A 25,108-nucleotide genomic window follows, 5' to 3' on the forward strand; every position below is an offset into this window, starting at 1 on the left:
AAATAAAGAAGGGCGTCAGGCAGGGAGATACGATCTCTCCAATGCTACTCACAGCGTGTTTACAGGACGTAAGAATCGGGGAGAACACTTAATGGAGAGTACTTTAGTCACTTAGTAACGAGAGGAGGGAAGATAACCGATGGTCATTAGGAGTTACAGACTGGATTCCCAGAGAAGGGTAGCGTAGCAGGGGCCAGCAGAAACTTAGGAGGGCGGATGAGATTAAGAAGTGGCCAGGGACAACATGGCCGCAATTAGCACATGACCGGGGTAGTTGGATAAGTATGGGAGAGGCCTTTGCCCTGCAGTGGGCGTAGCCATGATGATGATGACGATGATGGCGGCAACGACGTAGATGGCGACGGTTACAATGAGCCTCATTTTCTTGAAATGTGAGCTTCTACGCAAGCTTCGCTACCAATTTACATATGTCATGCAGTACGTCTAGAGCCGCTGCTTCCTGCACTCCACGCGGTTGTACGGGGCTAGTGGCCATGTATCGTTACGCCACTTCCCCTACAGCACGAGCTGGTTTTGGCACTTAACTTAGTAGAACATAAACGAAGGATCCAAACGAATTGTGATGGTTCCCCGAATATGCATTTCTCTATAATTTTTCCACAGCTAATTCAACCAACGGTACAAGAAATGTTTTATTTCACACTTTCGCTTGTTCGCTTGTTCTTGGCGGTGTGCTTGCTGCGCTTCTTTCATGTGCCAGTCAATGTGATGTGGTTCCTTGTTTGCCAAGCAAAAGAGAAGTTTATCTCACAGGTGTACTTGGTGACCCCATGAACTGGTGACGCCTGTGGGAGAAAGTATATGTTCCACATTCGCCGCTAAGGTTTGTGAATCGTGGCGGTGGCTAACACTCCCAAGGCTAATTGTAGGGGTAAAACATAAATAACCAGGAATGGCGATGGGAAAACGGCGCCGTAGTAGCTCAATCGGTTAGAGCATCCACGCGTAATGCGAAGACGTGGAATTGTTCTCCAGCTGCGGCAACTTGTTCTTTCGTCCACTTTAATTCAATTATTAAGTACAAGTAAATTCCCCTATGTTTTGCTTCGAGTCGCTGTGTCCTGGCGTCTCATGATATGGTTAATAAAAATCGAGCCCCTCGGTTAGCCCCCTCTTTTCGTTCACAGGCGCACGTCTGAGATACACCCTATTTCTATTCTCTCCTGCGGATTTCCGCGTCTTTATGGCGGATGGTGGACATTATTCCCATTTTTACTAGTAAAGTTACGTCTCCCTCTCATTTGCATAGAAAAGTTACGTTGGGTACGCCCCCGCCCCTGAAATATATCCCAGGTACGTGCGCGGTTCAGGGTCATTGCACTGTGCCTCCGATAGCGCATGCCAGTCTCCATCAATAGAAGCGGAGCTGATCACCGCAACACCTAAGAGGGCATCAGCGACTGTGTAATCGGGTCCCTTGATATGCCGTGTATTCCTGGTGAACCCGGAGAAGTGTGGAAGACGCTGAATCTCCCGCGCAACGTACTTTGAGGGATTCCTGCTGAAATGATCTCATAAATACCACGAGTAAAACAAGTCATAATATTCCAAGCCAAGAACAAAAATGCCACGCTGCCTGCTGACATCGCACTTAATTCGGAGAAAACTGAACCAGTGAGCTCAGTAAAGAGCCTAGGGATCATTTTCTACTACGATGTGTCATGGAATTGCCACATATTATCACTTGTCACTAAACTTTCACAGATAGTGGACTGGTGTTCTCCTTTAGGTAGCTTCCACGCAATGTAAAAATGCATATATATAACTCCCTTTTCGCAAGTCATCTGAATTATTGCTATCTTGTCGGGGGTACCACATCTGTCACAAATATAGGTAGGTTATTCATCAATCAGAAAGAATTCTCCGTGTAATATGTGGTGTAACAAGGGCTCCCAAGTGAACCTCTTTTACAAGAACTGAAAATACACAAAGTGCATAATTTATACACTTACAGGTTAGACCGTGCATACGTTAGGGCGTGTAAATCGAATAATTGTTATATCGGTTCCGTAGCTAGCCTTAAGCAGAGCATACGCCATTATCAAACACGATCTCCAGAATATTGGTACGTAATGCACCCGCGCACTAATTACGGAAAGCAAATGATGGCTTATACACTGCCTGTCCTGCTCAACACGCCGATCGCAGATGACATCGATGTTTTACACTTCTCGTTATCTAGTCTGTGTATTATTATTGCTGCTAGCGCTGGCGTTATTTTTAATACTTTTTACTTGTAGATCCCCAATATTACTTTTGCTAGATCATCTGTTATTAGTACGTGTGACTGATCTGAGTGTCATTTTTTTCTTTCTCTCCATACAGCGGATTTATTAATGCGTAAGCTAAGTTGCTTTGGTTTATTAATTTTCGTGTGGTACTGGAGAAGAACGAGCAGCACGCACTGCTTCGAGAAAGACGATGACAACGTGTGGTTGGAAGCCGCGTGCCTGGGTTTCCGAAGCTCTGTGTCCTCTCGCTACGTGCTCTGCTATCTCAGCGCTTAATCAATTAAACTACAACGCATCTTGACATTTGGTGGACGTGCTGGGCCTTTCCCAAACCTGGAACTCCGCAGCCGGACGCTACCTACCGTTTCTGCCATGCCTAAGCCGCCGCGCAGCCCGATTCTCCCCTGGTATCACCTGTGGTCTGCTCCGGTGCTCTATGCCAACGAGGTCCTCCGGTCTTCAGCGGCAACGACGACCATGACATGGAGGACTGGCTCTCGTCATACGATCGCGTGAGTGGCATAACAAGTGGGATGACAAAGCAAAACTGACCAACGTCATCTCCTATCTTTCCGGAGTTGCTAATCTCTGGTTGCAATTGCAATTTACAATAGGCAGCGAGGCACTGGAAGTCGTAGGAAATACATCTACTTAGGGCAGGTAGTGACGGCGGATCCGGATCATGAGACGGAAATAATCAGAAGAATAAGAATGGGCTGGGGTGCGTTTGGCAGGCATTCACAAATCATGAACAGCAGGTTGCCATTATCCCTCAAGAGAAAAGTATATAGTAGCTGTGTCTTACCAGTACTCACCTACGGGGCAGAAACCTGGAGGCTTACGAAAAGGGTTCTACTCAAATTGAGGACGACACAACGAGCTATGGAAAGAAGAATGATAGGTGTAACGTTAAGGGATAAGAAAAGAGCAGATTGGGTGAGGGAACAAACGCGAGTAAATGACATCTTAGTTGAAATCAAGAAAAAGAAATGGGCATGGGCAGGACATGTAATGAGGAGGGAAGATAACCGATGGTCATTAAGGGTTACGGACTGGATCCCAAGGGAGGGGAAGCGTAGCAGGGGGCGGCAGAAAGTTACGTGGGCGGATGAGATTAAGAAGTTTGCAGGCACGGCATGACCACAATTAGTACATGACCGGGGTTGTTGGAGAAGCATGGGAGAGGCCTTTGCCCTGCAGTGGGCGCAACCAGGCTGCTGCTGCTGCTGCTGCTGCTGCTGCTGCTGCTGCTGCTGATGATGATGATGATGAATCTCTGGTTCCAGAATTATCAATCCAACCTTTCCTCCTGGACAGCATTTACCCATTGTTTCAAAAAAGTCTTCGGTCACCCTGCTGCGCGCAAGCTTCGCGCAGAACAACGCTTGCGTGGTCGCGCTCAGCTAAAGGGTTAAAACTTCACCAAATACATTGAGGACGTAGTTGACCTTTCCCGGCGCATTAATCCCGCCATGCCCGACTCTGACAAGATCAAGAATGTCATGAAGGACATAGAGGATGACGCCTTCCAAATGCTTTTGGCGAAAGATCCTCAAACAAGTGACGAGGTCATTACACTGTGCCAGACCTACGATGAGCTCCACAAACAACGCCTAACCACGCGCCGAGCTGCCGCGCCGGACCACACGGCTTCGGTTTTAACTGAAAGTTCCAGTGCTGCTCCCGCCAGCTCTTCGTTGCTCGACCAAATCAAGCAATTTTTTCGCGAAGAAGTAGCGCACCAACTGTCACTGCTGCCTTCTACCCAGTCGTCTAAGTCCTCTTTGTCACCGGAACTCCGGCGCGTCATCCATGAACAAATCAGCGACGTGCTACCTCTCACTAATCAGCCACCTTCAGCGACGGTTCCGCTCACGTACGGTGCCGTCGTCGCCAGGCCAAGACCTCACCTGAAGTAGCCCATTACACGCCCACAAGCCTTCTCCAGCTGCGAACTACTTGCCCAGAAGCAGCTTCTGCACGCCTCCGCAGCCCCTACGCCCAGCTCCGAACTGTGCACCGTTACCTAGGCCCCCTGTAGATAATCCGCGGCGTACCCAAGACAACGGGCCGATCTGTTTTGCGTGTGGCTTTGCTGGCAACGTGGCATGCTTCTGCCGCCGGCGAGGTTGGTATCCTCCGGATACTGCGAGACTCTCAGGCCCGCTATTCACAACCCGTTCCGCACTTCGCTCCTTAATCTGGTTTTCCCCAAAGCTTCAACACTTGTCGGTCTCCATCTCCCCATCGACGTTCCCTGTCCCCCATCGTCGAGCGCCCTCCAGCTGCGGAGGAAAAGAAAATGCACAGTTCCGGAGGAGAGAACTGCAATCTCTTCGAACTGCTCAAGACCTAGTTTATTCCCTACGAACGTCATTGAAGTTTTTGCTGAAGGTATCGCCCTTCAGGCGCTTGTCGACACGGGTGCCGCAGTGTCCGTGATTGCCAGCCAGTTTCGCCGTACGCTCTGAAAAGTGGCGACGCCATTTTCAGCCATTTTGTTACGCACAGCAAGCACTGAGCCAATTGAGCCCTTAGGAACATGTACCGTCCATGTCGCCATACAAGACAGTTTATAACACATTTAATTTGTTGTCCTTTCCCGCTGCTCTCATGTCATTATTCTAGGATGGGACTTCCTCTCATCTCATGATGCTATTATTGATTGTGGCAGTGCAGAACTTGCGCTGACTCCATTTTGTGGCAGTCTTTCTGAAGATTTGTCTCCACCCTCTGCTCGAGTGTTCGTCGTCACCACCGCTGATATCCCTCCTTTCTCTTCCGTCCTTGTACCCGTTTCCTGTGCTGCTTTCTACGATTCCACAGTTCTTTTCAAGTCATCTACACTTGCTGCATGCTGTCATCCCTTCTTGCTTCCCTTTGCCGTTGTTCCCTTTCGCAACGGCTCCAGCGCACTTTACGTTTCGAGTCCGTTTTCGTGTCCGTCAAGCTTACATCATGGCAAGTGCCTCGGTTTTGCTGATGAATTCAACACGAGCTCCGACTACGATGTGCCTGATGACTCGACTTCTTTTCACGTTGACGCCATGACTCTCCCTGTCTCTGCGCCTCCGCCTGCATGTGACCGAGAGTTTGCTCCGTTTGTTGATCCCAACCAAACTACGAGTCAGCGCACGCAGATCGTCGACCTCCTTAACCGATTTCGAGCTTCTTTTGACCTTCAAAACAATGTTTAGGTGACCCGCCGTGGTTGCTCAGTGGCTATGGTGTTAGGCTGCTGAGCACGAGGTCGCGGGATCTTCCCGGCCATGGCGGCCGCATTTCTATGGGAGCGAAATGTCAAAACACCCGTGTACTTGGATTTAGGTGCACGTTAAAGAATCCCAGGTGGTCGAAATTTCCGGAGTCCTCCACTACGGCGTGCCTCATAATCAGAAAGTGGTTTGGCACGTAAAACCCTAAATTTAATTAATGTTTAGGCCGTACCTTCACCGTCGTTCATCACATCGACACCGGCACCACGTGCCGCTACGCCACCGTCCATATCGCTTTGTCCGCGATGGAGCGCCATGTCATCGATGAGCACGTAGCAGACATGCTCCGACGCAGCGTGATACAGCCATCACACAGTCCTTGAGTTTCTCCGGTAGTTCTGGTCAAAAAGAAAGTTGGGACAATTCGTTTTTCTGTCGACTATGGATGACTCAACAAGATATCCCGGAAAGATCTATATTGACACGTGTACTTATCATTCATCGGGCAACCACGTTTCGCCTAACAACTGTAATCGCACAGCGTCGGACGCGCCTGCATGTATCCGAAGTTTCTGGAAAGTTATTGATGCTTCCGTAGTCCTCCATAAAGCAAGCAACAAAATCCCAATAACGAAAGGCGTCAGGCAGGGAGATACGATCTCTCCAATGCTATTCACAGCGTGTTTACAGGAGGTATTCAGAGACGTAGATTGGGCAGAATTGGGGATAATAGTTAATGGAGAATACCTTAGTAACTTGCGATTCGCTGATAATATTGTTACACACGAGGTGTTTTAATGCAGAACCAGATGAATCTGGTTGATAGGCGCGGTTGTTGAAGAGCGGTCTCGCGGTAGCTTGGCTCACGTCGTTCTCTTCTTTCTTTCATCTGGTTGTTTGCGCGGCAGGCGTGGTTCATGACAGCTTGTGACATTTCCCCGCTGGCAGACGAAGCCCGCCGGGCGAGTAAGTCATCTCGCGGATTGTAACGCCTCAGACGCGCGACGTGTGTCACTTCAGCCTTGGCCGAGCGTCGTCCACTGCTCGTGAGACGCGCAATGCGGTAGTTTACATCGCTGAGGCGCTCCAGAATAACGTAAGGGCCGACGTAGTGGGCGAGAAACTTCTGGCACAAGCCACGCTTCCGCAACGGCGTCCAGAGCCACACAAGGTCACCAGGATCGAAGTAAACGTGGCGGTGACGCCCGTCATAGCGTATCTTGGACCGGTCCTGCGATGCTATGGTGCGTAGCCTAGCGAGGCGTCGCGCTTCTTCTGCTCGACATAGGAGCTCATCAATTGATTCGTTGTCATGAGCGAAGTAGGGAAATATTGTGTCGAGGGTGTAGCGCGGCGGACGAGCATACAGAAGGAAAAAGGGTGAGTAACCAGTGGTCTCGTGTCTCGCGGTATTGAAGGCATAGGTAATGAAAGGCAAGATACTGTCCCAATTCTTGTGTGCTGAATCGACGTACATGGACAGCATGTTGGCAAGCGTTCTGTTTGTGCGCTCGACCAGACCATTAGTTTGTGGATGGTAGGGCGTAGAATGGCGGAAGCTACATGAACACAGACGAAGGGTTTCTTCAACCACGTCCGCGGTAAACTGTCGCCCACGATCGCTGATTACTATGCGAGGAGGTCCATGTCGGAGTATATTGTTAGCCAGCAAGAAGATAGAAACTTCTGTAGCTGTGGCCGATGGCAATGCGGCGGTCTCACAATAGCGGGTAAGGTGATCTATGCAAACGATAACCCAACGATTACCCTTGGAGGATCGCGGGAAAGGGCCCAGAAGATCTATACCAACTTGCTCAAAGGGGACGCTAGAAGGGGGAACTGGTTGAAGCAGGCCATGTGGCGCTTGTGGCGGACGCTTGTAGCGCTGGCATTTAGAGCAGCTGGCGACGTACCGTTCGATATCTTTCCGCATCTTAGGCCAGTAAAAACGTTCTTGAGCCCGGTAGAGTGTCCGTGTGGAACCAAGATGACCGGAAGTTGGGTCATCGTGCATGGCGTGTAATACTTGGTGGCGAAGGTTCGTGGGGACAACTAAAAGGTAGCGTGCACCGGTGGTCGAGTAGCTCTTCTTATACAGCGCGCCACCATCCCGTAGGCGAAAGCGACTGCCCGCAGGTGACTCCTGTGCTGCCGCGAAGAGCGGTTGTAAGCTCTCGTCCTTGTGCTGCTCGGATATGACGGTACCCATATCCGGAAATTCCGGGGACACAAAAGCGATGTACTCATCAAAATTGTCCGCATCACATTCAGTTGTTTCAAGTGGCATCCGAGAGAGACAATCAGCGTCAGCATGCCGCCGACCACTTTTGTAGCAAATAACGAAATCGTATTCCTCTAGACGGAGGGCCCAGCGCGCTAGTCGTCCTGAGGGATCCCGCAGATTCACAAGCCAGCATAGCGAATGATGATCTGTTACGACAGTGAAGGGGTGCCCATAGAGATACGAACGAAACCGTTGCACGGCGAAGATGACCGCCAGACACTCTTGTTCGGTGACTGTGTAGTTGCGCTCGGAGCGGCTCAAGGACCGGCTAGCGTAAGAGATCACGTGCTCTCGGTCGCGAACACGCTGAACTAGCACAGCACCGATGCCTACGCCACTGGCATCGGTGTGAATCTCAGTTGGTGATGAAGGATCAAAGTGGCGAAGAATTGGTTGGGATGTCAACAGGAACTTGAGCTGGCGAAATGATGAGTCGCAATCTGCAGTCCATTCAAAGGGAACGCCTTTTTGGAGAAGGCGTGTAAGGGGATGAGTCATGTCAGCAAACCGGGGAATGAAGCGGCGAAAATAGGAGCACAAGCCCAAGAAACTTCTTAACTGCTTGACAGAGTTGGGTACTCTAAATGCTTCTACGGCCGCAGTCTTTTGCGGATCAGGTCGGATGCCTTCTTTAGCGACCAGATGGCCTAGCACAAGAGTTTGCCGTTCCCCAAAACGGCATTTGTTTGAATTGAGCACAAGACCCGCTTTCTCCAAGCAGTTCAAGACCAAATCCAAACGTTTGTTGTGCTCACTAAACGTTCGCCCGAAGATCACAACATCGTCTAAGTAGCACATGCAAACTTCCCATTTTAAGCCGCGTAATATCGTGTCCATGAACCTTTCGAACGTTGCGGGCGCGTTACACAACCCGAAAGGCATCACGTTAAACTCGAATAGTCCGTCGGGTGTTACAAATGCTGTCTTTTCTCTGTCGTCCTTGTGTATAGGAATTTGCCAGTAACCTGACCGTAAATCGATTGAGGAAAAGGAAGATGCCGCAAAGAGACAGTCGATGGCGTCGTCAATTCGGGGGAGCGGATATACATCTTTCTTAGTAACGGCGTTTAGGCGACGGTAATCAACACAGAACCGCCACGTACCGTCTTTCTTCTTCACCAATATTACGGGGGCTGCCCAAGGACTAGATGATTCTCGAATGACGCCTTTGCATAGCATTTCTTGGACCTGATCACTGATTATCTTGCGTTCTGATGGTGATACACGATAGGGTTTTTGTCCGATTGGCTGGGCGGCTCCTGTGTAGATGCGGTGACGAGTTCTGGACGCAGGAATTGATGGCGGTCCATTGTGCTGCGCAAAGTCGAATACCGAGGTATGTTTCGTAAGCAGGGCCATCAAAACTTGACGCTCATTATCGCTGAGTGACTTATCAATCATGGAAAGTATCTTCGAGCTCCCGGAGCTCGAGACACTGGTTGCTCCTTCATCGGGGAGTTCCGCAAGTACTGCCACCGATACGGGAGAGTCTGTCGGAAACGTGGCAATCTTTAGGCCTTGAGGTAGCACTGCCGCTTCAGTTGAACAGTTTAGCGCCCACAGCCCCGCGCATCCATTGGTCACTGAGACCACGCAGTGCGGAACTAATACGTTTTTCTTGAGGCAGTTCCGATGTACAGGTTCCACTGCAGCATCGAACGAGATAGGAGTCGGAGATGAACAGGCGACGGCAACACGCATCGCGGATAAGGCGGGCACAACTGTATCCTCAGACACGCACAGCACACTCTCCGGGCAAGCTTCACCTTCAAAGAGCACAGGTGAAACACTGGTGTCGACACTGAGTTCTCCCGTCCGGCAATCAACATTCGCACCACACAACTGCAAAAAGTCAATCCCCAGAATCACGTCATGCGAGGAGCGAGGAAGAACAGTAAACTCTGCATTAAAAACTTTCCCACCCAAAGACACATCCACGTTACACACACCAACCGGGTATAATGCTTCACCACTGACTCCACGGAAACTTGTGCACTGGTCCCAACGAAACATAACCTTGCGTCCCAGAAGGCCTTTAAACCCCACACTCATGACCGAGACAGTTGCTCCCGTGTCGACTAAAGCCATTGTGGAGACCCCATCAATCAGTACATGAACCTTATTCTTTAGCATGAAAATAGTTGGAGGCAGTTGAGTCGGCAGCACACATTTTCCAGCGACCTCACCTCCATCGGCCGCGCTGGCTAGTTTCCCGGCGGGGGCGACACGAAACGGCGCCGAGGCGATGGTGACGTGAATCGCGGCCGAGGGGATGGTGATCGGGAGGCTCGGAAGGCTGGTGGTGGCGTCAGAGTACGGTCGGAGGCAGGGGAGCGGTAGCGGTTCCGGGTTCTTTCTGCTCCAAAGTAGGTCTCCTGGGCGGCGCATCGGTCCTCTCGAAAGTGGCTTCCTGAAGAGGAGTCTCCTGGCCACTGAGTGCGCAGTGTACGACCGCTAGACCGCGTAGTCGGCGCTGACGATCCGTAGTTCGATGCTCGGCGTCGGCTACAGTACCTAGCTATATGGCCAGGCATGCTGCAGCAGTAACACACTGGCGAAGGGCGAACTTCAGAATGCGGATTGAAGTAATCTGCCGAAGACATCGGTTGAGGGTAACGAGGCTCTTCCCCTTGAAAGTCGTAGGTAGCGGCGAGTCTTCGTGGACGAAAGTTGCGTGGGCGTGGATCGAAACGTTGAGGGGGCGAATCATTGCGTGGTGGTTCGGTCGTAATGTAATGCGGTTCGTCTCTGGAGCCGATAAGATCCGCGACGTTCACCGAGTGGTTCCAAGTAGCCGAAGGGGGTTCCCGAAAAGTGTCTCGGAAAACGGAGGAGCTGCAACGAGGCGCCGCATAACGTGCCTGTTCGTCATGTCGCTGGAGCTCCTCGCGGACTATCTGGCGGATGGCGGACGAAAGGTCTGGGAGCAGAGGACTCGTGTCAACACTTGCTACAGTCGTTACATTGGCCAGCCGTCCAAACTTTGGTGTAATTCGGCGAGTCTTCAGCGCATCGAACGTACGGCAGTGCCGTATCAGTTCTGATACAGTGTGCAAGTTCTCTTTACCAATGAGGAAGTTGTACACGTCTTCCGCTATTCCTTTTACCACGTGCCCCACTTTATCTTCCTCTGTCATTTGAGGGTTGACGGTGTGGCACAGCTTCAAAATTTCTTCGATGTAGGTAGTGCAAGTCTCGCCGGGTACCTCAGCTCTCTGGGCTAATGTGAGTTGCGCACGTTTCCTCTTTGCGTCCGAGTCACCGAAACACTTTTTGATTTCCTCAACGAAGCGTGTCCAAGTAGTTAGCATGTCCGCGTGGTTGTCGTACCATACCAACGCCGTGCCGGCCAAGAAGAAAACAACGTTCCTAAGCTGACTGGCAGCGTTCCAGTTATTGTATTGGCTTACCCTTTCGTAATGGGTTAGCCACTCATCCACATCTTCCTCTGCCTTCGCCGAGAACGTGCGTGGCTCTCGGTAGTGCTGGATAGGGACTGGGCTCGCCGAGGCACTGCTGGTGAGGGTATTTTGCTCTGTGGCCATGACTGAGCGCGACGGCGAAAGTCCGGCGAGGCGACGGCTTCGGCGTAGCTCTTGTGCTGGTGGCTCCGTTGTAGGTCGTGGGAGTTACCCCGCACAGCTCCACCAAATGTTACACACGAGGTGTTTTAATGCAGAACCAGATGAATCTGGTTGATAGGCGCGGTTGTTGAAGAGCGGTCTCGCGGTAGCTTGGCTCACGTCGTTCTCTTCTTTCTTTCATCTGGTTGTTTGCGCGGCAGGCGTGGTTCATGACAGCTTGTGACAATATTGCCTTGCTTAGTAACTCAGGGGACCAATTGCAATGCATGCTCACTGACCTGGACAGGCAAAGCAGAAGGGTGGGTCTAAAAATTAATCTGCAGAAAACTAAAGTAATCTTTAACAGTCTCGGAGGAGAACAGCAATTTACAATCGGCAGCGAGGCACTGGAAGTGGTAAGGGAATACATCTACTTAGGACAGGTAGTGACTGCGGATCCGGATCATATGACTGAAATAATCAGAAGAATAAGAATGGGCAGGGGTGCGTTTGGCAGGCATTCTCAGATCATGAACAACAGATTGCCATTATCCCTCAAGAGAAAAGTTTATAACAGCAGTGTCTTACCAGTACTCACGTATGGGGCAGAAACCTGGAGGCTTACGAAAAGGGTTCTACTTAAATTGAGGACGACGCAACGAGCTATGGAAAGAAGAATTATTGGGTTGAGCTATGGAAGAAAAGAGCAGATTGGGTGAGGGAACAAACGCGAGCTAATGACATCTTAGTTCAAATCAAGAAAACGAAATGGGCATGGGCAGGACATGTAATGAGGAGGGAAGATAACCGATGGTCATTAAGGGTTGCGGACTAGATCCCAAGGGAAGGGAAGCGTAGCAGGGGGCGGCAGAAAGTTCGGTGGGCGGATGAGATTAACAAGTTTGAAGGGACGGCATGGCCACCATTAGTACATGACCGGGGCTGTTGGAGAAGTATGGGAGAGGCGTTTGCCCTGCGGTGGGCGTAACAAGGATGATGATGATGATGATGATTGATGCTTCTATCCGCTGTCGTCGCCGAGCCTTATGTTATCTGATTTCATCACCTGACGCGAATGGTGTAGAACTTTGTGGAAGGCACGCGGGTCTGAACGATTAGTCTGGAACAGTCGGTGACTGCTCTATAAAAGCCGACGCGCTTGTCCCGCTTGACCCACATTTTCCCAGAATTTTCTTCTTACCTGTTCCGACTCAAACGCGTGCTCACTTGGCTTGACAATGCTGGACTCCAGCTCAACTTCAAGAAGTGTTGCTTCGCCGCCCGTCAGTTTGTCATCCTTGGCCATGTTGTTTCGAAAGATGAAGTACTCCCAGATCCAACCAAACTCCAAGTCGTTGCCGAAATTCCATGACCAAAGACCACAAGAGAACGCAGCTTCATCGGATTGTGCTCCTATTTTCGACGTTTCATCCGCAACTTTGCCACCATAATAGCGCCTTTGACGCAGCTTCTCGTGAGTAACCATAACCTCTTGGGGTGGCCGCCAGTTTGCGATGCCGCATTCATGACGCTGCGCCGTCTTCTAACCTCACCCCCCATACTTAGACATTTTGACCCCAGCGCACCAACATAAATGTACACGGATGCCAGTGGCATCGGCATTGGCGCTGTTCTTGCACAACGGAATACTGGTTTCGATGAATACGCTGTTGCCTTCGCTAGCCGCGCACTCGCGATAGCGGAAGCAAACTATTCCGTTACAGAAAAAGAATGCCTGACTATCATTTGGGCCATAACTAAGTTTCGTCCTTACCTCTATGGCCGCCCGTTCAACGTCATCACCGACCACCATGCACTCTGCTGGCTGTCGTCCTTGAAAGATCCATCAGGTCACCTCGCTAGATGGGTGCTTCGCCTCACAAGAGTATGATGATGAGTACGATGACCCGCAATGCGCACATGCAGGAGTACTTAAAACGTACGCGCGCCGGTGAATTCGTTATTGCTAGCTCGGGATGTACCGATTCTTCCGCCAATATGTCCGCTCTTGCCTCGCTTGCCGACGCCGCCAGAATACCCCTCATGCCTTAGCTGCCCCACTGCAACCATCGCCTTGTACAGAACGGGCCTTTGACTGGGTCGGAGTTGATCTTTACGGGGCCCTTTCCGAGTACTTCAGATGGCAACCGCTGGGTGATAGTGGTGATAGGCCAGCTCACGCGTTACGTGGAATCTTCGCCTCTGCCCAACGTATCTGCGCGGGATGTTGCCGGGTTGCTCCTGCGTAACATCATACTTCGCCATGGAGCCCCCAGAGGGTTGCTGAGCGACAGAGGCCACGTCTTTCTGTCTGATGTTATAGAAGCCCTGCTAAGGGAATGCAACCTAATTCACCATACTACTACTGTATACTCCCCGCAAACTAATGGCATGACTGAGCGTTTCAACCGCACTCTTGGCGACATGTTAGCCACGTACGTCGCATCTGATCAAACCATTTGGGACCGAATACTACCCTTCGTGACACACGCTTACAATACTGCCACACAGAACCCTACAAGATTTTCCTGGGTCTTTCTTCTTTACGGACGCGGGTAATCCTGCACTATGGACACCATCCTTCCGTGTCGCCCTGACACAATGGGGGCTACTACCCTGTCTGAAGCTGCTGCACACGTGGAAGAGAAGCCAAAAGCTCGCCCGCACATTTACTTCGGAAGATCAGCAGTGACAGAAGCACCTCCGGGATATTCCCTCCTCTCCGGCACCCTATGCCCTTGGCTCACTTGTCTGGCTTAGGTTCCCGCTACCAGCCCTGGACTTTCACCCAAGCTTGTTTCTAAGTACCAGGGTCCCTGCCGTGTCGCCAGTCAAAACACCCCTGTGAACTGTTTGGTAGAACATCTTGAGCCCCCTTCCGGTAAGCGCCGCTGAGGGCGCGAAATCATGCACGTTCAGCGGCTCAAGCCGTACTTTGATCCACCTGTGCTATCTTGCCCGTAGGTCACCGAGACGGCTCCTCATCTCCGGGAAAGTAATTGTATTGGAGAAGAACGAGCAGCACGCACCACTTCGAGAAAGACGACGAAAGCGAGTGGTTGGAAGCCTTGTGCTTGTGTTGCCGAAGCTCTAAGTCCTCTTGCTACGTGCTCTGCTATCTGAGCGTTTACTCAACTGAACTATAACGCCTCTTGACAGAGTTTGTTTCCTTTGCGTTACCTTATTGACGTTATTCTGCTTTATTGTTATCATTCCCTTATGCACTGTTGTTCCCCCTGTTGCTGCCATAAAATAGGTTTTAGGACTTAGTGAAGCTGCTGACGCAGATTTTTTCCTCAAGACCTGCCCATATACAAATATATGTTGTTTATGGAATATAAAAGCAGTTACTTACAAAAATCTGAGGCTTATCGTCAGTCATCACGTGGAACACGCGCGCATCCGATTAGTGATGTTGTCGGCGTCGCCACCACCGTCGCCTATTTGTGCACTGTCCCGTTGCGCTTTTGCTGCAGGTCTGTCTATTCTTTCTGTCGTGACGTTGACGCAACGGAACGTTTGACGGGTGTACGAAAAAGGCCTAAAAAGCCGACGGGTTGGAACTGCATATAAAGTTTTCGACCATCGCCGACTCTGCTCGCCGCTATCGTTGCGGTTGGGTATTATTTGTTTTTCTGGGTACATGTTCAGCCAATAAAGAGTTAAATATGTAACTCTCAGTTTTGCCTCTCCATCATTCGCCCCTCTCACTACCACATCACATCTGGTGGAGGTGTTGGATGATTCCGGTCATAAACGCTAATTCTGGCCTTGCAGACTCCAGTCGGCATTATTAGGTGTGCTCCCGCGGTTAAAATGTGAAGGCGTTCCCCTGCACTGCTAATTTCCTTCATCAAGATGGTGATGAGTCCATTCATGACGGAATAGTCGGCTCTTGTGTCCACTAAGGCGGTCACTGCGTGGCCGCCGAAAAGCACGTACACGTCGGTGGTTCTTTGTCTTGCGTTGCAGCTAGGTTTTGGCGGCAGATCAAGGCTGCGTCGTGTTGACCTCCAGCTGGGTCGTCGTGTCATCAGGTCTTCCTTTTTAGGCCTACTGCTTGCATCCAGGCTTCATCAGGATGGTGCGGTCCCGTGATATGTCGTCGAGATAGTATTTCGGCGTCTGCGTTGGCAGCGTAGGATCTTTGTCAGTTCGACCAACAGCAACCACACCTCCATCAGTTCCTGTTTTCAGTTTTGCGGAAATGGACTTGCAGACTGGCCCGTTATGGGCTAGTGTATGGCCGGCGTTGAGGGGACAGACGTTCACCTGTGATGGCGAACAGAACGGCCGCGCACGGCTTCACTGAGCTGCGGTGAGGCAGTCGGTGCATATCTCGAGGACGTTCACCTTGCGGCGGGCACGGCGCGTTGACCTAACCTAACCACAGGAACAAGTTTGTGCCCTGTAGTGCGAATATCATCTATGAGATTCCGCTGAGTTGGGGCAACGTGTACGTTGGACAAACAGGCCGCTGCATTAATATTAGATTATTAGAACATGCCAATTCCCTAGATGATTCTAGAGGACAGCATCTTCCTAAGCATTGCAAGACCTGCAGGCATGACGGCAATGTTTGTACCCCACTTTTCGGCCGGACTAAGATTGTCGGACGCGCAAGGGATAAGAAAGAGCCTGAAGTAATCGAAGCTTTAGAAGTCGCGAGATTAGGGCCAGATAAATGTGTTAGTGAGGCTTCCATACATTTGTACCGCAAGGAGTTGGCGTTTCTAGGCTCGACTACATGATAGCGGCATTGGTCTTTGTGGTTGGTGCGCATGCGTTCTGTTGTTGGTAGGAAAGAGGCGTTGGAGCATTAAACCAGTTGTTAGTCTGCGCCTGTGTCGTGTGGTTCTTTCTCTGTCTTGTCCTTTTTTGCGCAGTTTTTCTTTGTTCCCATAATGTCATACCAACTAGCCCCTCACCGTACGCTTCTATGAGTTCGTGCCAGACAGCATTTCGCAACTACAGTGGGGCCGAGCACAACCTGAAGTGCATGACGTGGTGTACCTTAAGGCGTTCTCCCAGCGCTGATGAATTTTGGGAATTTGTTGCTTCGTTGCTTTGTTACTTTGTTATGGTCTTTTACCAAGTGCGCTTTTGTGTTTAGCACTTCTGGTATGTTTGTACATTGAGACAATGGCTCTTCGGAGGGGCCATTGACGCGTATACCTCTTTATCCATATCCGGCTGCCCTATTTTACCTGTTCACAAATCTCAAACGTTAACGATCGGCGCAGGACGCACTTGCATGCATCGGAAGTTTTGTCAATGTTATCGATGCGATGTTTTGCGGTGGTTCTACCAGTTGTATTTGGGGGGGGGGGGGGGGGGTTGACTTATCTTGCATAATCTGAATTCATGCGCGTCACCAATGGTGTTGTAGTTTCTGCGAGGCACGCAAGCACCAGCGAATACGACGCAATTTCGATGACTGATGTATCAGGCTTCATTCACACAGCGTTCAGATGTTCTGTCGCCTGACCATCACGGTTGTTGTTTTCTTCAGAGGAGAGGGTTCGCGAGTCGTTTCTTCCTCAAAACGGATCGCCAGAGACGTAGAGCGGTGCTTTACGTTTGACTCGCCAGCATTGTGACGGAACCCCGTCCCTTCAAAATGGACTCATCGGAAATTAGGGACAGTCGCTAAGTACGGGCATTTTACAAAGCTGGAGCTGGCAACAGCAGCGGCTACAGGATACGGTGCAGAAATGTCCCCGTCAACTCGTTTAGTTGGTGCTGGAGAGAGTGTTGGTAATGTAGTATTCAACAATTTATTCTTGACGTAGTAGTTCTGCGGAAACCCGCAATGTGGAGAGAAGTAATACATAAAGAGAAAATCAGACATCCATTTGTTTGTAGGAATTGCTACAAAGGAAATCCATACAAGTTCCTCGAACGAAAAGCCTCATAGTTGAAGAAAAACTCATCCTGCTTCGGGACTCGAACCCGGGACCACCGCCTTTCCGGGGCAGCCGCGCTACCAGTGTGAATATACCTGGTAGCGAAGCTTCCATAGGAGCCCATACGTTCAAAACATGGCTGTCCATCGGTGTTTCATGGGGCTTAGCGCCATCTGTATGCGGTGGGAAAACTTCAAGAAAAACTATTGTGACGCCATGTCCATTGAAAGCAGAAGTGACGTCATTTTGTTTTCGAAGGCGCGAAATTTGTTATGTTGCCTTTCCTTTGGAGCTATATATTCAAATGCCCCGCCATTCGACTTGATGGGCGTTTCGAGCTTTCAGCGTGGAAAGCGATGCAGGAAAAGCCCAGCCGTACGGTTGTCGAAATCACATCTCTGCACAGAACATAGTTTCTTTGGAGGCCGCCAAAGCTTTAGGTGTAGAGTGCTGATCCTATTGTCGGATGCCAAGCCCGTCGCCCAGCGTCGTCGCACGAAAACAACTACACAATTATCTGGCGGTCGTAACTCACTACTTTTGACTGAACAGATTAAGAAGCGATGAAGCTACCCGCGTCACCAAATTCAGACAAGCTTCGACAAGCAAAAAAGCACGAACTGTAACGGGCGCGTATTTCAACAGGTGAACTTTACGAGTGCGCCTTTCTGCCCATTTCAAGACGTGCATTGCATTGCGAGTGATAGTGGCGTCAACACCCCCTGTAGCGATGGGCGCAGAAAAGAACTGCATTTATTACTAGTAATAAATTAAACTTGTATTTTTTTTAACTCGTCACGAATATATAAAATTGACTAGGAATTTTATTTTCGTTGAATGAATCTAACTGTGTCTAGTTTGAATTAAAAACGCTTTTTTCTTTCCCAATGTTTGTTCCCTCCAAACATAGTCGCGCTTCACTCGCTGCTCCCATAACCCCCCATGCTGATGTCGGTGACAATCTGTACTAAACCGCTTTTCGCCCGAAGCTTCGCGACCTATTTGAATCGATCTTGGCGCTACCATCTGAGCTGACCAGGCGGCTAGCAGATGGCAGGGCGAAGTCGAATTTGTCGACAACACGAAGCAAAGGCAAATGTTTTACGTAGTAGTTCTGCGGAAACCCGCAAGGTGGAGAGAAGTAATAAATAAAGAGAAAATCAGACATCCATCCGTTCGTAGCAATTGCTACAAAGGTTTGCTTCAAAGGTTACATGGATTTCCTTTGTAGCAATTGCTACGAACGGATGGATGCCTGATTTTCATTTATTTACCCATTTATTCTTGCAACGAGACCAAGGACTAGTCATACGGTCGCCAAAAATGTTTATTCTCTTCTTCCTGGACCCTTCAGGGTCGTTCGCTCACCATCGCCTTTTATTTCAACCGTACACTCCCCCATTTCCTTGTTCACCCTTCCTAGGGTGATAGAGTAAAACATTGCTTACAGACGCGAATTCTAGTTGTCCGTTACTGAGGTACCTGATAGTTTCAAGCACACCCTGTTGTGTCGATGTTTGCATGACTTTGAAATAAACAAGTGTTCTTGTATCGCTGACGGGTAGCCCCTTCCGTATAAAAACAAGGTCATTCAGTAAAACATCAGCTCGGTGCCTTTGGTGTCGCTTGTCAAATTGCAACTTCATCGCTTTTCGATGTCTAGTTTGCTCCTGGTTGCTTTTACGGCACTCAGACAGGCGCATGTTGTCTTAAATTCCAAGCTCTTTGTCAGCTGGCAGCGTCGGCATTTTTAACCATAACCAGAAAATGAAGGCTACAACCAAGACTAGTAGTGTTTGTCAAGTTGTGGTGGGCCATAACCACTTCTAGACAGCATTTCCACTCTCCTTTAGACGTTGGGTACATGGTACATGCAGAGGAACTCCTGAAGGTGATAAATCAATCTGCCGGCAATTCCATTTGCCTGCGGGTAATATGGAGCACAACGTCATAGCGTAACACCCCAGCTATCTGTCCAGTGCTGAAGCTTCTTGCTTATGATTGCCGCTCCATTGTCCGATATTGCAACTTTGAGCTGTGAAAACATTGTGTCATCAAGAAGTGCCTTCACACTGTTAGCGTTTAGTTCTCCAGGGCGCGCTGCTACCATTCTAGTGAAGTGATCTGTTGCAACCAGAACCAGAACTCTGAACTCTATGTCAGTTCTGCAAAGTCTGCACACACCACTTCAAAGAGTTTATCCGAATGGTATGGCAAAACTAGATCGCCGGGTCGCGGGCGGTACTTGGCCTTGTTTACTTGGCATAACTGACATGACTTGATGTAGACGGCGATGTCCTTTTTCATACTTTTCCGCGTAAACCTGTGAAGAAGCTTATTATACGCCTGCCAAAAGCCATCAGGACCACCAGATTCAGTGCTGTCATGATACAAGTGACGTACTTTTGGTATCAGCGTCTCTGGTAATGTGAACCTTCCGTCCTCAAAGTGCAGGCGTCCATACCCGTCCCATAATTTTGTCCGGTTGACTGTCGAATCTCAACTGTCAATCGAGACAAGGAATCTGCATCTGTCAGATGAGTACCTGCATGGTGAAAGACCCTATGAGACCCTATTACCCAAAGACCCAATGAGCCAGCTTTCCTCTGGGCTCTCAAATAGATAAAAGATGGGTTAGTGCTTCGTAATCAGTGTACAATGTGAACTTCATTCCGTCTATGTCTGAACGGAAGTAACACTGAGCCATTAAACGGTGTCGTCACTTTCTCAGTTGTCCATTAATTCACGTGAGTAGGGTTGGATCTGTAGGAGTAGTATACCATAACCCGAAGCTGTTGAGTAGGACAATATTTCAAAGCTATTTGGTGTAGAACTGCCTCTGTATCATACGTTGATGCATCCGTGTTCATCTGAATATATAAATTGTAGTCCGGCATGGCAAGAACAGGGTTCTAGGATATACGTTGTACTACTTCCTGATAAATCTTTTCGTATTCTTCTGTCGCAACAAAAGGTACATCTTATTGTGAGCTCCACCGGGTACTTGGTTATCATAGCGAAATCTTCAATGAACCTCCTGAACTGCCCTGCGAGTCCAAGGAAGACTCTGAGGGAGTACATGTTATGCTGCTTCGTAAGCGTCGTGATCTTTTGGACGGACTCCTGTTTTGTAATATCGGTAGCTCCTTCAAACACACTTCTCGGAAAAACTATCTTTGACTTATAGAAGTCGCTTTTAATCTCATTTATCTTGAAGTCCGCGTCACTAAGCGCTTGCAAAAAATTCGCCAGATGTTTCGCCGAGGGCTGGCGCTCTCGTATATTCCAAGCCGGTGATCAAGATTAAGGAAGTGTTGCCTGTGTCTAACCTCGCCCTCCCTCCACGTGGGCGCCTCGGGCAACACTGTAAAGTGGCTAAGAGGCCACAGGAGCAAAACCAAGCCTTCGGGTTTGAGAGTAATACCATGAGGTGACAATCGGTAGTTTCCTGTTGTCAGGACTCAGGCCTGATGTCACTGACACGGGAAGTCCTTTTGGGAAAGGGCCGGCTGTCAACCCATCCACTATATAAATGCGGGGAGAGATGGCTTCCCAGCCCGAAGACTGGTGTACAAGGGAATCACCAAGTTCGAGGACGCTTCGGCACCCGGCCGAGGCGCCTTTCCCGGGGGGCATTCGGGGAGTTATCACCCCCGCCAACTCGAATACTTGGGTTGCCCACTACACGACCAACAGGGTGACAGTAGTAGGGTGGGCCGTCACGCTCGATTGCAGGACTTTGGTCCCACGAAGACCCTACGTAAATGGGTACAGGACGTATAGCTCTGTCTAGCGACCCAGCCCTGGAGTGTGGCTCGGTAGGTTGACATGGCGAGCTGAGCAAACCCAGATGAGTGAAGCTCCTGGGAAGGGTGCCCGGCCCTGACCGAACAATGTAAGGTCGGGTGGATACTTTTTCGTGGGCCAATACTTCTTGAGGCAGCTGTGGCTGGTACTTCCATGCTCCGAGCGGGACGTCCAGCGTCGTCTTTTAATCAAAGCGGTGCTTGGGTGGTTGGTCGGCGTTCGTGTCGCCCATTTCTTTTCTCTTGTGTCCTGTCTGCACGACTCACCTTTTTGCATATAAAGTACAGTTTCCTCACTTTTTAATTAGGGTACATGGAGCGGCTGGCTGCTGAAACGGTGCGTCGTGAACAGGTAAGAAACATACTGCGGAATTTAGAAACTAGATAATGCTTGGAGGGGCCATGTAATTGATTCGATGGCAAGCTATCGCACGTAAAAGGAGCCCTGCTGAACGACTGCAAGGTGGCTATTCCGCCTTTCATTAAGTGCAAGACACTGGATAGAATTCACCAACCGCACTTGGAGATCAACAAGAGCAAAGCCACAGCAAGACAACTAGTTTTTTGACCGGAAAAAAACTCGTATATAGAATCGTTCGTCGAAACATGTTCTATCAAAAAAAGTATGCATATAGCCAACCCCGGAAGCCTCTACTGATGCTCCGCGTGTCAGACCAAGCGTGGTACCGCGTAGGCAGTGACCTTGTTTGATACGGCGGAGGTCGTGCCTTATTAAAAATCATGGAGTTTACGCGCCAAAACCACTTTATGATTATGAGGCACGCAGAGGAGGTCGTACCTGAGTATTTACGACGCCTCGTCAAGCTTTCTGGAAGTTGAAATGCTCAACGACACCACGGCCAAAACGAAGAGTTTAACGTAGTAGTTCTGCGGAAACCCGCAAGGTGGAGAGAAGTAATGAATAAAGAGAAAATCAGACATCCACCCCGTTCGTAGCAATTGCTACAAAGGAAACCCATACGGGTTCCTCGAAAGAAAAGCCTCATAGTTGAAGAAAAATTTGCCCTGGTCCGGGACTCGAACCCGGGACCACCGCCTTTCTGGGGCAGTCGCTCTGCCATCTGAGCTAACCAGGCCGCTAGCAAATGGCAGGGCGAAGTCGAATTTGTCGACAACTTGTCGGTTTTGTCAAATTTGTAGACAATTCGCCGGTTTCCTTTGTAGCAATTGCTACGAACTGGTGGATGTCTGATTTTCTCTTTATTCACGGCCAAAACAGTATTTGACATAAAAAAATGCGGTCATTGCTAGGCATGGCATTCCCACGGAGGTCTGGTCCGACAATGGCCCTCAATTTTTATTTGGGGAATTCTTGTTGTTCTCACAATTGTACGATAATAGGCACGTCACGTCTAGCTCGGGTTACCCATGTTCTAATGGGTTGGTAGAAAAGGGTGTTCAGATAACTAAGCATATCCTCAAGAAAACGACTGAAATGAAACAAGATTTGTGGCTGGGACTGCATGCTTTCATGACCACTGCACTCGACTGCGGCGCATTGCCCGCTGAGCTGCTGATGGGACAACGGTTCCACACAATTACAGACGTTCAAAGCAACCCCAGTCACGAGGTGCTTCGGTGCGTCCAGACAGACCTCTATAGGGGACCAATGGTGCGCCTGAGCCAGGTATATATGGTCCGGATAAAGAAAGGTGCACAGGAGACGAAAGAGAAGGTTCTCAAGCTTGCTCGTCACCCTAGGCCGTATACATCCGTCACAGAAAACGGCACGGTCTTGAGGTGCAACTGGCAGCACCTGCTATTGTCCAGGGAGTTCTTTGGACGCAACGTGCATAAAGACGACGATGATGAGTTCGATAGAAACTCGAGCCAAAAAAATGGGTCCGCACCTCACAACACAGACTGCAAAGCCCCATCTATTCCCACGGAGTCCCGTGCCTGGTCCATATAGCCCCAAGGAGGTCTCTCAGACAACGTCGACCGCCTCAACGTGTGGCCTACGACCACAACTTCGCGCAAGTGCCTTGAACTAAATTGCCTGACAATTTTCATTACTGTTCTTTTGTCGCTTCTCGTTTTGATTTTTCAAACGGAGGAAGACGTATCGTATCTTAGGCGCGCAGCGCTAGACGAGTGCAGCGCAAGCGCATCGTATGTCATACCGCATGCGCCATGTGTTTAGCATTCCACTCAAGCAACCTATCTGTTATTGACTAAAATATACGCACGTTTCGCAATCATATATATGTACACGCGTGAAATAAATCGGTTGTATTTCCGCCCCAAAGTCCCGGTGCAGCATGTTGGGCTCCTGGACACTACGATACTGCCTTAACCAGAACCACTTTGCTGAAGGCGTGACACCCAGACAGATTAGATGTGAAAACTTGATTATGGGGAAGTGGGCGGCTGTCAGGTACAGCTAGAGCATTGAGAGCATGGTACTGTGCACACGGACACCAATCGAAGTGGAAGCACTGGATGAAGGACAAATAATGCCGGGTTGCAGCATGTGTCCACTCTCGTTTAGCGACTGCTAGACGCTCGCCGAACTAACAGCGAGGACGGGCCTAAACTGGGGGCCACGTGTGATCACGTCGTGAGTAAAATTCGGAAAAGCTTCTCTGGTAAGGACTTGATGGCACAACTGTGTGATTGCCGTAATTTACTTTTGATAGAAATCGAACGATCGGCACACGCATTGAACTTCTAGAAGTACTTGGACAATAAAGGACCAACGCCCATAGATGGCACCAACGCGAAGCACGCGTCGGTGCCCCATCCTTAGGCCAAAGTTGTAGAAAGGGAAGGAATCTGATTGGGTGACGGGATAGACGACGTCAGCGATGACTAAAACCCAGCGCGACGTTTGCCGTAATCCAAAGTCAATCGTGAGTGAACGAAGCCCATATCACTAAGGTAGAGGCGTAAGCGCCGCCGAAAAACTGACCGCGAGGCTTCGAATGGCGATCATTTCTGGATATGGGCCGTACACTAAGCTGGGCGTGCGTGTCGATAAGGAAACGTATGCCCGCAATCCGGTCCGTAATGATGAGCTGGCTGCGAGCTCGAGTGGAGGAGTCACGTGCGGCCGTCAGTGATCCCTCCTGTCGTTTGCCGAACAGCTACAAGGTGACGTGCACATGACAGTGTGATGTGCAAAACACAGGAGATAACAGTAGGTTCGCTGGAGCTGAGGGGTCTATTGTGAGAGGACGACGAAGCACGCGGTCTTGAAGAGCCCTGGCATCGTCTGCGCTAGTCCAGTGAAGCAAATGCAGCCGTAAGGTCGTCAATGTGCGCTTTGAGCTGGGCTACCACTGAGAGCTCAGGCGTAGTCGCGACGACAGAAACCGAAGGAGCGATGGCCTTGTGGATCTTATCGACGGCTTAAGTCGGGCCTTTCGTGGCGGCCAAGAGGAGGAGAACAGGTTGGGGAAAGCGCTACAGGAAAAGTTCCTTGAGCTGTGGGTATTGACGTTACCTTCGCCCAAGGGCTGGTGCATCCGGTGAAGCATTCACGAGGGAGATCTACCACCAAGTTCTTCGCTGGTATAGAGCTGATGCAGGCGAGTGCGTTTCGAAGGCACGTTACGCGTCAGGATATTTACCTTAAGGCGCTCATGCGGATTTTCTTTAACATGCTGGCCGAGGACATCGGTGAGGTCGTTGACTGCTTCTGGTGATAGTGGCGTGATCCCTTTGAAGCACTACGTCGATGAATATTTTTTTTTCCTTTCGAGCTCTACAGTGGTGACCTAGTAGCAATGCTGCACATCAAGCATGCGCTGCGTCAATCCTATCAACCGCGTTGATCCCCCACCTCCTCGATATCGCAAAGGTGCAATTTCAGCTGCCGCCTCTTCGGGCGCAGGATCCCCAGGTGTGGTTTTATCAGGCTAACGCAAAATCCCACCTCCACCGGATCACTTTGCAGCACTACGTCTTGCGCGAAGTGATCCGGTGGAGGTGGGATTGTGCGTCGGCCTTAAGAAACCACACCTCGGGATTCTGCGCCCGAAGAATCGGCAGCTGAAATTGCACCTCTGTGATATCAAGGAGGTGGGGGATTAACTCGGTTGATGGACTTGAAGCGGAGC

General features: G+C 50.0%; 1 protein-coding gene and 1 non-coding gene across 3 annotated transcripts in view; both read right to left on the reverse strand.

The window, feature by feature from the left end:
• LOC135908148 (uncharacterized) overlaps positions 1–25,108 on the reverse strand; it is a 453,412-nt gene that overhangs the window by 233,619 nt on the left and 194,685 nt on the right. The window lies entirely within an intron of this gene.
• On the reverse strand, positions 22,049–22,123 carry TRNAS-AGA (transfer RNA serine (anticodon AGA)). Its single transcript has one exon. It is a non-coding gene; the product is annotated as a tRNA-Ser (tRNA).

This window comes from Dermacentor albipictus, chromosome 1 (assembly GCF_038994185.2).
Source record: "Dermacentor albipictus isolate Rhodes 1998 colony chromosome 1, USDA_Dalb.pri_finalv2, whole genome shotgun sequence".
Classification (NCBI taxonomy): Eukaryota; Metazoa; Arthropoda; class Arachnida; order Ixodida; family Ixodidae; genus Dermacentor; species Dermacentor albipictus.